The sequence below is a fragment of the Bufo gargarizans genome, chromosome 2 (assembly GCF_014858855.1).
Source record: "Bufo gargarizans isolate SCDJY-AF-19 chromosome 2, ASM1485885v1, whole genome shotgun sequence".
In the NCBI taxonomy this organism is placed as follows: Eukaryota; Metazoa; Chordata; class Amphibia; order Anura; family Bufonidae; genus Bufo; species Bufo gargarizans.
The window spans coordinates 106,356,211-106,368,453 of record NC_058081.1 but is presented as its reverse complement, the minus strand read 5'-3'; positions in this window follow the sequence as shown (position 1 = coordinate 106,368,453).

The window sequence follows — 12,243 nt, the reverse complement described above, 5'->3', positions numbered from 1 at the left end:
TCCTAATAGCATCGAGTTAGAAAATAGTAGCCTAGTAGCACCCCCTCAGTAGCCGAATAGCATCCCCCAGTAGCGTAATAGCATCCTCCAATAGCCTTCCCCAGTAGCATAATAGCATTCTCTAGTAGCCTTATAGCATACCCAGGTAGCCTTATAGCATTCACCAATAGCCTTATAACATTCCCCAGTAGCCTTTTAGCATCCCCCAGTAGCCTTATAGCATCCACAGTTTCAAAATATGTTCTGCGCATGTTCAGAAACAAAAAAAACAACTTACTATAGGAACGTTATGTCCGCGAAAGAAAAATTTAACAATTGAATTACAGGGTCGCGCTTGAGTCCGCACGATAGATGGGATCGCGCTGCTACTGAGGCCGACGGCGCATGCGCCGCCTGTACAAGCGCGGTCCTGGCGACTGAGCCGGGTATCAATTAGACTGCATAGAGGCGGGGTTAGGGCAGGGGAGTTACAGCCTGGAGTGAGAGAAGGGCTACCCCCTTGACTTCTATCGTGACTTGTGGAGCTGGAGAAGAGTACTTTATAAGGCGATTTTTTCATGCATATACATGGCAGAAAAGCGGGACAAGACTGTATGATAACACAATGAGGATGATCTATAAGGTACTTTTGATAGTTTATTAAGTGAAATGCAGGTGAAAGGTTCGCTTTAACCACTCCACCTGGGAACGGCGCTGAATAGGAGAAACTGCCGAAGCCACTGCCAGGGCAGAACCCCTACCTGAGGGGGGCTGCCCCACTGCAGCGACTATGATCTCTAGCACCAGCGTGAAAACTTCACCTGCGGAAGAGAACACGCAGTAGTAGCTAATCCAGAGTGCCAGCATAACCTCTTCACCTAGATAAGGAGGAGTGGTGGACAGAGAATACAGAATCAGTGCAACTCGGCTCGCTGGATCATAATCACAATATTTTGTAAAATGGCATACGCACTACATGTTGTCGAGGACCAATACCCTGACCGACCTGAACAGTGGAGGCCCATGGGGATGGGGGGGTCTCTAGGACACAAGGGTTGCTGGGTAACCCCCCCGAGAGGACAGAGGTCGACATATTTGCGCCCCCAACCAGCACCAGAAGAAGGACAGTGCAGACCAGTACAGCACTGTCCTATATGTATTGCTATAGATAATTCTATGTAACAGACACTGTTTACTCTTGGACAAGCTCCGCTAATTTGGTACTACACTAATTGCTGGAACTGACACGGATATCAGAGTTTAAAACACAAAATACTGTCCCCCAACATGTTTTGCCAGCTAATCTGGCTTCATCAGGAGTAACATAGTACATAAGGGCGAAAAAAGACATTTGTCCATCCAGTTCGGCCTGTTATCCTGCAAGTTGATCCAGAGGAAGGCAAAAAAAAAAAAACTGAGGTAGAAACCAATTTTCCCCACTTTAGGGGAATTGTGGAGCATTATCAAACAAATGGCCCCGTAGGGCGGATTGGGAAACTGCAAGAGATCCTCCGCTGTCCGGGATAGGGCACGGGCCCAGTCTGGTACCACACAGTCAGGGTGGTCCTGCGGTGATATGGGCTGAGGGGGGTAGGGCCTGTATGGGCGCACATACATATTTTTTTTATGAAACTGTGATGCCCCAGCCTCGAGTGGACAAGAGGCAGGAAGGGTGATGAATTCTTCAATATTAAGGCACATTGCCTGCAGATAGAAACCCCAGATAATCTGTTGCCGGCCTTAAAGAGGTGGCTGGCCAGGAATGGTTAAAACTGCCTTGGGGACCGGAGGCGGAGCTCAGCTAGGCAGGAAGAATTCGCGCCAGAGAGATGAACCCGCCTCCCATACCTGGGAATGAAAATTGCGGCCTAGTAGGCCACAAAGCCGCTGGACCGGTGCGTGAATGCGCCCACTTAAGCCCACCAGCCGCGGGCCGGGAAGAAAACAGCGGGGGCCGGAATGAAAGGTAGGCCCGAAGTGAAGCCGGGGCCTAAATTTTGCAGTGCCTGGGATGTCCGTTCAGCCGGCCAAATAAAGTGCGGCGCCCAGTGGGCCAACGAACGGGGAGACCCGAAATGGAGCACGGAAGGCGCCACCTTGCAGTTACCGAGAAGAATCGGCGCAGGCCGCAGGGCCTAAGGGGCAAGTGGTTAGGGCAGTGCTTGACAAATTTCCTTGGAATCTAGGATCCAGCTAAAAAAGTTAGGACCCTTTTTTTTTACCTTATAAAACCTTATTTTCAGCGACAAAAATAACACCTCTTAAATTAACATATAAAGAAGTCTAGAACCAAACATAGGCATTAACAACATACAGCGGCAGTGTACAGAATCGCACACACATATACAGTGGCAGTGTACAGTCGCACACACATATATACAGTGGCAGTGTACAGTCGCACACACATACAGTGGCAGTGTACAGAATTGCACACACATACACAATGGCAGTGTACAGTCGCACACACATATATATATAGTGGCAGTGTAGTCGCACACACATACACAGTGGCAGTGTACAGAACCGCACATACATATAAAGTGGCAGTATAGAGAACCGCACACACATACAGTGGCAGTGTACAGAACTGCATACACATCCGCAAGGTCAAACAGCTGATCAGTGGGGGGCCCCACAGATCAAATACCGATTAACTATCCTGAGACTTATAAAGTCCCAGAAAATCCCTTTAAAGGGGTTGTCCAAGTGTTTTTTACCCTCTGACCAGTGGGGGGTCAGACACCCAGGCTTGAAGAGGCTGTGGCCATCCAGTCAGAGCCCCACTGATCAGATACTGATCTTGAGGATATGTCATCAGTATTTAAAAAAAATAAGAAAACTTGGGGATTGTAGATTTTTTTTTATTTCCAACAATTACTATAAAAGTACAATCACTTTCGGTCACCCACGGAGATCTGGCAGCAGGAATCTGCTGAAGCGCAGGTTATGTCATCTACTGCTCCACACATCGCAGCTCTATTAGGCCCACCGGGGGTAACATCACGTGATTTCGGTTGCCCGGATTAACCCTTCCCCGGCACGGAGATGGTAGACTCTCTTATTCACAACAGCAATAAGCCTACCTCAATTTTTACTGAGGCCGCGCACCAACAAGTATTCTTACCCGCCTTGGTCACGATCCATAAAGATTCCCCTCATCGTGCTGTACGAGACGGTTTCAGCCGTATGTTACTACTGACGCAAACCTAATGTAAGCTGTTTTTATTTTCTCAGACTAATACGCGGTAACCGAACACGTCATGTCCGGTGCAGCCGGAAGTGACAAGGGTAGGGAAATAGGAACACCGGGAGCGCCCCGGATTACTGGGGGCAGCCATGTGAGGGCAAATACCAAGGCGCCAGGACAAAATTCCTGATCGGCGACCTGGGATTTGTCGAACCCTGGGTTAGGGGACCCAGGCCCTGTGTTTGCTTCCCCCAGACATGGACTCGCAGAGGCAGAGACCGAAACTGTAGTGGAGAGGGGACGGTGAAAGAGTAGACAGAGTGGCTAGGCTACTCTGTTTCCCAAAACCTAAAAGGGAAAAATAAAAAATAATAAAGTAAAGTAAGGCGCCCTGCATTAAGCAGGGAGGTCTGCCTCTTACAGACACTAAGCTAAAAACTGACATGCTCCCTCCAGGCTGGAGGGGGTATAGCTTGCAGGGGAGGAGCTAACACTTTTCAGCCTAGTATCGCCTCCTAGTGGCAGCAAGCAGCTATAGCCACGGTCCTTTGTCCCCCAATGATACGAGCGAGAAATAGTGTTTTTTGGGGAACATATTTTAGTGAGGCCTCCGAAAGGGGTTCAAAGGGGGAACTCTTCAGGCCTGACAAAACCAAATTAAGATCCCAGGGAGGGATAGTAGGTCTTAAGAAGGGCCTTAATCTATCTGCCCCATTCAAAAACCGAACAACCCATGGATGGTCCGCAATTTTTTCATCAAACACTGAACTCAATGCTGATACATGTAACCTTAGGGTATTTGGATGCAACCCTTTTTCAAATCCTGTTTGCAGGAATCCTAAAATTGCGTGGATAGAGAATCTCTGAGAGGAGTTCCCCGACTGATTACACCAACCACAGAATATTTTCCAGATTTTTGAGTAAATCTTGGAAGTAACTTCCTTCCTGCTGGCTGACATGGTGTCAATTATGGGAGCTGATAAGCCCCTGGACTTCAATGTTACCCTCTCAGGTTCCAAGCTGACAGATGTAGTCTTTCCACTTTAGGATGATAGACTGGACCCTGTGACAACAGATCTTGACTCAATGGAAGAACCCACGGGCTCTGGATAGACAAGAGCTTTAGCAGAGGGAACCATGGCTTATTTGGCCACAGAGGAGCTAATAAAATCACATGTGCCTTGTCTAAGCGGATCTTTTTTAGCACCCTGGAAATCAACTGAAAAGGGGGGAAAGCGTATGCCAGCTAGAAGTCCCATTTTGCGACTGTGCATCTACTCCTATATTCCCATCTAAGGGATTTAGGGAGAAAAATTTTAAGTTTTGTGTTTTCTGCTGAAGCAAACAGATCCACTAAGGGGAGTACCCCATAATTCTGTTATCTGGAAAAACACTTCCTTTTTTTTTTTTTTTAGACTCCATTCTGTTGACCTTAGATAATTTCTGCTTAAAGGGAACCTGTTACAGGATTTTGGGCAAAGAGCTGAGGACATGGGTTGCTAGATGGCCACTAGCACATCCGCAATACCCAGTCCCCATAGCTCTCTGTGCTATTGTGTAAAAAAAAAAAAAAAAAAAAAAAGATTTGATACATATGAAAATTTACATGAGATGAGTCAGAGCTTGAAAATATGACTTCTCTGGTCACACAACATAGAAACATAGAATGTGTCGGCAGATAAGAACCATTTGGCCCATCTAGTCTGCCCAATATACTGAATACCCCCTGGCCCCATCTTATATGAAGGATAGCCTTATGCCTATCCCATGCATGCTTAAACTCCTTCACTGTATTTGCAGCTACCACTTCTGCAGGAAGGCTATTCCATGCATCCACTACTCTCTCAGTAAAGCAATACTTCCTGATATTACTTTTAAACCTTTGCCCCTCTAATTTAAAACTGTGTCCTCTTGTGGTAGTTTTTCTTTTAAATATGCTCTCCTCCTTTACCGAGTTGATTCCTCTGAAAAGTTTCTATCATATCCCCTCTGTCTCTTTCTTCCAAGCTATACATGTTAAGGTCCTTTAACTTACACAAGATAAGACTCTTATGCTAATTTGCATATGTATCAAATCGTGTTTTTTTTACACAATAAAAGCACACAGAGCTATGGGGACTGGGTATTGTGGATGTGCTAGTGGCAACCCATGTCCTCAGCTCTATAGCCAAAATCCCGGTGACAGGTTCTTTAAGAAGTCTGCCTTTGTATTGAGTGACCCTTATGTGCACTGCCGATAAGGATCTTGAGTGAACTTCTGCCCATGAAAATATTTTTTCTGTCACTAGACTTAGGCCCCTTTTACATGGGCGAGAATTCTGCGTGGGTGCAATGGGTGAGGTGAAAGCATTACACCTGCACTGAATCCGGACCCATTCACTTCAATGGTGCTGTGCACATAAGCTGTTGATTTTCACGCATCACTAGTGCGTTGCGTGAAAATCGCAGCAAGCTCTATATTGTGCGTAATGCAGGCCCCATAGACGTGAATGAAGCTGCGTGAAAATCGCAAGCATCCGCAAGTGCGGATGCGGTGCGATTTTCATGCACAGTTGCTAGGTGACGATCGGGATGGGGACCCGATCTTTATTATTTTCACTTATAACATGGTTAATAAGGGAAAATCGTTAATGTCTAACAAATAATTTGTTTTCCCTTAGTCCTAACAGTGGCACAGATGGGGTATTCTGCCCCTGTGGACTGGTTAGGACAGGTGGAAGTTTTAATGAACAAAATAAAAAACCACTGGCATGCACACGCCCTCCCTGCCCCCAATAAAGAGGGGCGTAGCCCTCATGCTATTGTGTAATAACAAGTAGACAAAAAAAAAAATCATAAACAAGGGGGGGAATTTGTGTGCCACTGTTAGGACTAAGGGAAAACAAATTATCGTTAGAAATTAACGATTCCCTTACGTCCTAACCAGTGGCACAGATGGGGATTAGCAAGTAGAAACCCCTATGGGAGGGTCCTCATGCCTGGCGGAAGATAACACTGTCCGGCCAAATGAGGAATAACTATGTATTCTAGTATCCACTCTATAGTGTGAGATAAAAGTGGAGTGAGAACTCCAAGAAGCTGACTTACAGATCACATCCAATGGGATCGAGCTTCTCTCTGCAAAAGAAGTGGCCACTGCTCGGGTAGAGTGGGCCCTTACAAATTCAGGGGGCTCCGAGCCCTGAGACATATAAGACTCCCGAATTGCCTCTTTAATCCAGCGACTGATGGAGGGCTTAGAGGCTTTCCTCCCCTTATGGGTACCGGAAAAAAGGATAAGGAGGTTTTCATCCTTCCTAAATACCTTGGAGCGTTCCAGGTAAATCCTAAGACATCTCGCAATGTCGAGGGTATGGAGCCCTCTTTCCTCAGAGGAGGGGGATGGAGCCAATGTTGGTAGGGAGATCACCTGGTTAATATTGTCAAAGGAGGGAACCTTTGGGATGAAGGTAGGTAAAAATTTGAGGAGTACCCGATCCTGCAGGAACTTTGTATAAGGCTCAAAGGCAGAAAAAGCCTGGAGTTCCCCAACTCGCTTTGCAGAGGTAACAGCCAACAAGAAGGTGATCTTCCAGGTTAGAAACCTGAATCCCGCCTCCTCTAGGGGCTCAAAGGGGGGAGATGATAACCCCCTGAGCACGACCGATAAATCCCAAACCGGGATGGGTCTGATTACTGTAGGCTTTAATCTTGAGGCTCCCTTCAGGAATCTCTTGATAAGGGGGTCTTGAGAAACAGCTCTGTTGAGACAAGCAGAGATTGCTGAGATCTGCACTTTAAGGGTAGCGGGTGATAGCCCCCTGTCCAGACCGTCCTGTAGAAACTAAGATCATCGGGATGGAAGCTTCAGCGGATGTTTGCTGATGCCTAGAACACCAGGACGAAAAAATCTTCCAGATTCTGGAGTAGGCCTTGTTGGTCGCTTCTGATCTGAAGGTTCTCAAGACAGACCCCGATAGCCCTTCTATCCTTGGAAGGGACTGATCAACCTACAGGCTGTCAGGTTGAACATTTGAAGATTTGAGGAGACCTGGGTGCCCCCCGATACCAGTACTCTCTCTGGGGGAAGCCTCAGAAATTGACCCCGACTCATCTGTAGAAGTTGGGTAAACCAAGCTCTTTTCGGCCAGTATGGGATAATGGCGAAAAACTGACGCTTGGTCCTGCCTGATTTTCATCAAGACCCTTGGTATCAAGGAAATTGGAGGGAAGATGTAGGCCAGCCTGAACCTCCATGGGATTGACAGTGCATCTATTGCCACCGGGTTGTCCTCCCTGTAAAGGGAGCAATACCTCTCCACCTTGGTGTTGAACCTCGTTGCCATGAGATCGATCTCTGGCATGCCCCACCTGAGTGTTATCTCCTTGAAGACCTCTGGATGAAGTGACCATTCTCCGGTTGGAAGACCTCGGCTCAGGCGATCCGCAATCACATTGTGAACTCTGCGAATGTGAACGGCTGATAAGTGGGTGAGGTTCAGTTCTGCCCAATCCAAAATCACCCCGATCTCTCTCAGGAGACTTTGTGACCTCGTGCCTCCCTGCTTGTTGATATACAACACAGCGGTCATGCTGTCTGACTGTACCTTCACTGCCTTCCCTCGAATGATGGGAGCAAAATGAAGAAGAGCTAGCCTGATTGCTCTGATTTCCAGGAGATTCGATGACAATAACCTTTCCTGAGGTGTCCAAGTTCCCTGGACTGTCTTGTCCTGAAGATGCGCACCCCAGCCTACTAGGGATGCGTCTGAAGTAAGTATGATCCAAGAGGGCTGGATCAGGGACTTGCCGTCCATGAGGTGGGACCACCACCTCAGAGAGGATCGGACTTTGTAAGGCAGGGAGAGCACGGAATTGAGTCCTACCGGACTGTGATTCCACTTGGCTAATACTTCCGACTGGAGCGGACGTAGATGCCATAATGCCCAAGGCACCGCCTCTGCAGTTGAAGACATTAGTCCCAACATCCTCATCCACGTTCGGATCGTTACCTGTTTTGGTACAGAGAGGGAATGGGCTGTCTGTTGTACGGTTTGCCTTCTTTCGGGAGTGAGATGAATCGTCATCCTGACTGAATCCACCATGAACCCCAGGAACCTTACTGAGGTGGCTGGTTAGAGTTGGGATTTGTCCCAATTGATTATCCATCCTAACTGATGTAGGAATGTAACAGCCTGTTGGATGTGTTGGGACAGGATCGCTTGGGAAGGAGCTCTGAGGAGCCAGTCGTCCAGGTATGGAACTATGCTCAAGCCTTGAAGTCTTAGTGCGGCCACCACAGAGACCACCACTTTGGTGAAAGTGTGTGGGGCTGAAGAAATCCCAAACGGGAGGGCCACAAACTGAAAATGCTTTAGGACCCCCCCGATGTTTACTGCGATCCTTAAGAATCTTCTGGACCCAGGATGGATGGGAATATGGAGATAAGCATCCTTGAGGTCCAAGGTTGCCAAGAAATCTCCCGGCATAAGAAGATTGGTCACTGACTGGATAGTTTCCATACGGAACTTCTTTTGTCTTATGAAACGGTTGAAGAACCTCAGATCTATAATCATTCTCCACCCTCTGGTACTCTTGGGTACCAGGAAAACTGGGGAGTAGATACCTGTTCCCCTCTCTTGGAGAGGAACCTCTTCTAAGGCCCCCTTCTGGAAGTATTCTAGTACGTAACTTTCTAGAATCTTCTGCTTGTTGCTGGGAAGAAGCCTTGTCTGGAAAAATTTGTCCAGAGGCCGGCTGCTCAAGTCTACAGGTACCCCTGAGAAATTACACGCAGGACCCAACTGTCCTGGATATGATCCTGCCAACAAGGTAGAAAATGTTGTAGGCGACCGCCTACGGGAATGTGGGGAGAAGGGAGCCCGAGATTTCCAGTCAGACCGGCTAAATACCAAGAGCCTCGAGGAGGCCCGCAATCAGAGCGCCGAGGACTTCTTGGGGGGTCTAGAACCCCGAGAGGATTTCCCTCCTCTACGGGAACCCCAATTCCTCTGGGGTCTGGGTTGCGGTTCCGCTCTGGAACCATACCCCTTGCCCCGACCACGAAAGGACTGCTGGGGAAGGGACTTGCCCTTCTTGTCCGACAGCCCCTCCATTATTTGGTCCAGCTCTGCAAAAAGCTTGCCGGGTTCGTAGGCCATGGCACAAAGATTGTGCTTAGAGGTCGTATCGGCCTTCCAGGGTTTCAACCAAAGCGGACGCCTGCCCGCGGTTGAAAGGGCCATAGACTTAGATGCCAGCTTCAGTTGTTGTGGAGCTGCGTCGCACAAGTAATCAATGGCAAGGCTGGCCGTCTTGCATGAGGCCAGAATGTCGTCCCTAGAGACCCCCTGGTCCAGGTCAGACTCAATTTGAGAGAACCTTGTTTTCAGAAAATTCACCACTTCGGACGACGCAATCGCGACTGAGGCCGAGGAATAGGCGCGCCTAAGGGCGCAGTCCGCCTTCCGGTCCATCGGGTCCAACAAACTTGACCCGTCGTCTGAAGGGATCAGGGTCCTCCTGGATAATTTTGCAATCGCCATGTCCACCTTCGGGACAGGCCCCCAGGAAGATACCTGATCCTCTTTGACCGGGAACACGGCCTTGAACCTTTTGGTCAACACTGGACCCTTCTCTGGCTTTCTCCACTCTGTTTTCATCAGAGATAGGAGAGAATCATCCGCTTTAAAGGCCCTAGGCCCCCAAGAGGCAGAGGATGAGGCTTCCCCCGGGTCAACGTCCTGGTCCCCCGACCGGACGGATTTTAGAAGCCGCTGGGCCTTCTCCAGCGGGAAAAAATAGGAGAATCCATCCTCCTCGTCCGAGGAGGAGGCGGAACCTTCCCTCGCCTCCTGACCCCCCCCCCCCGAGACCTCCATCGCACGATGGGGGGAGGAGGGACGATGACGCTTGGCGACCAGGGCATTCTTCAGTTCCTGGATGGAGGCGTTGACCTGGGTCATGTTGGACTCCATGTACCCCTTCACCCAATCAACCACGTCGTGGACAGATGGCTCCAACTGGGGGATTGACTTGGCCCTACAGGGTGGGCAGCGGGAGAAGTCGTAAGAGTCCTCCAGGACAATCTGGCAGTCATGGCACTGCAGGTGGCGCCTCTTGCCCACGGATTTCCTGCCGGGCTCTCGCTCTCCGTCACCGGTCGACGACATGGCTGAAAATTAAAGAAACATGAATTTAGCAAAATTCAAGAAAAAGCTTAATCGCAAGTTTCAGGATCTTTACCCAGAAGATCCTAGCAAGCTCTTATAGAAAAACGATTTTCAGCACAGAGGTAGCAAAACTCTCTAGCACCAAACACCAAACCACACTCAAGGTTGACAGCAAGCTGCGCTCCAGGAGACTGAACCTGGAGCTTCACCAAGTTTAAATAGGTTGTTTTGGCGCCAAAAAGAAAGTCCCGCCCACAAAGGGGGCGGGGTAATCTTAAGGGTTTATAACTTGGTCTAAAATGACCAAAATATAATTATGTGCCCCAGAGAGGGAACCTAAACATTCAAAAGGCCCCCCACGGCCCTAAATAAAAAAAAAAGAAACAACCCCGGCAGCACAGCAGCGCTCCGGAGACAGACCCGGAAGTGACGTCACCCGACGTCACTTCCGCAAGATGGCGGCGCCCAGCAGAACATGCGGACGCCGCTACCTCCGCTCCAGCTGCTCCCGCTCCTACCCCGGCCACACCACCTGGCAAAGAGGTAAGCCCAATCGTGATAGGGCTCAGTGCAGGAGCGGAAACTAGCCAAGGCCCGAGACACATCCTCCGGCCGCATAGAAGGAGCGGCTTAGTTCCCAAAGGGAACAAAATATCAAAAGGGAAAAAAAAAAAAAATACACTGTCTCCACCCGGGGGGGGGTGAGTGCACCACCTGTCCCGTCCTGTCCGCAGGACAGAAAAAAACACGATAGCATGAGGGCTACGCCCCTCTTTATTGGGGGCAGGGAGGGCGTGTGCATGCCAGTGGTTTTTTATTTTGTTCATTAAAACTTCCACCTGTCCTAACCAGTCCACAGGGGCAGAATACCCTATCTGTGCCACTGGTTAGGACGTAAGGGAATAATAGCATTCTTAATACAGCATACTTAATACAGAATGCTAAGTAAAGTAGGGATGGAGGGGTTACATTTTTTTTTATTAAACTCACCTCATCCACTTGTTCGTGCAGCCCGGCTTGTCTTCTTTCTTCTTCGAGGACCTGGAAGAAAAGGACCTTTTGGCATCACCAAGGTCCTTTTCTCCCAGGTCCTCACAGAAGACGACAAGCCGGGCTGCGCGAACAAGTGGATGAGGAGAGTTTAATTTTAATTTTTTTTAACCCCTCCATCCATAAATTTACTTAATCTCTATTAAGACTGCTATTATTTTCCCTTATAACCATGTTAAAAGGGAAAATATTAAAATCTACAGAATACCTAACCCAAACTTCAGTGAAGAAGTCCGGGTTTGGGTCTGGGTACCACATTCAGTTTTTTCTCACACATGTGCAAAATGCATTGCACTCGCGCGAAAAGAAAAAAAACTGAACGCAATCACATACAAAACTCACCCTACTCAGGCAAAAATCGTACGATTTTCCATCCTATCCGGCCCTCACACGCAACGCCCATGTGAAAGAGGCCTTAGACCTACAATTCTAGCTCCGTCCCCTCAGTGTGCATTCCACAGACTGGAAGTACCTACATAAGTCCATACATGGAACACTCCCGACATCGCAAGCTCCGAAAGTATCGGGCTACGATGCGGAGCTCGAACATGACCGGAGGGACTCCTTGAGAGTCCGGTCCACACAGACCTCCACGCCTGACGTGCAGAGCGGGAGGTAAGGAGCAGTGATGTCCATGATAATCAGCACCTCATATACCAAACAAGGGCACGGGTGCTGCCCGCTTCCCTCATGAGGAAGACATTTCCTTATCTGCCTCCCTTAAACTGAGCGCGGCCTCACCGCAAGTGCCACGAGGATAATTAGTCTCCACCTGGAGGGACAGGAAGACACTAAGGAGGGTCAAATTTATCTTCCTGTTCCTACGTGGTTGGAGGTGGGTCATCTCATGGTATGCAGTCATGGAGGATGAAAGGG